Source organism: Pteropus vampyrus, unplaced genomic scaffold, assembly GCF_000151845.1.
Source record: "Pteropus vampyrus isolate Shadow unplaced genomic scaffold, Pvam_2.0 Scaffold352, whole genome shotgun sequence".
Lineage (NCBI taxonomy): Eukaryota > Metazoa > Chordata > Mammalia > Chiroptera > Pteropodidae > Pteropus > Pteropus vampyrus.
In genome coordinates this window covers 79,713-80,026 of record NW_011889133.1, presented here as the reverse complement: position 1 = coordinate 80,026, position 314 = coordinate 79,713, and positions in this window count along the sequence as shown.

Here is a 314-nt window from a genome sequence, read left to right as displayed (position 1 = left end):
TTAACTTTTCTTTAATATCTCTCATCACTGTTTTATACTTTTAAGTATATAAATATTCCAAGTCTTTTGTCAGATTTATTCTTAAGTATTCCATTGTTTTTGATGCTGTCATAATGGTATTGATTTTTAAATTTTCATTTCTAATTGTTCCTTGCTTGTGTATTGAAATGCACTTACTTTTTTATATTGATCTTGTTAAACTCATTTATTAGTTCCAGCAATTTTTTTTAAAGATTCTACTGAATTTTCTGCATAAATAATCACACTATCTATGAATAAAAAGTTTTCTTCCCTTCTAATTTGAGTGACTTTAT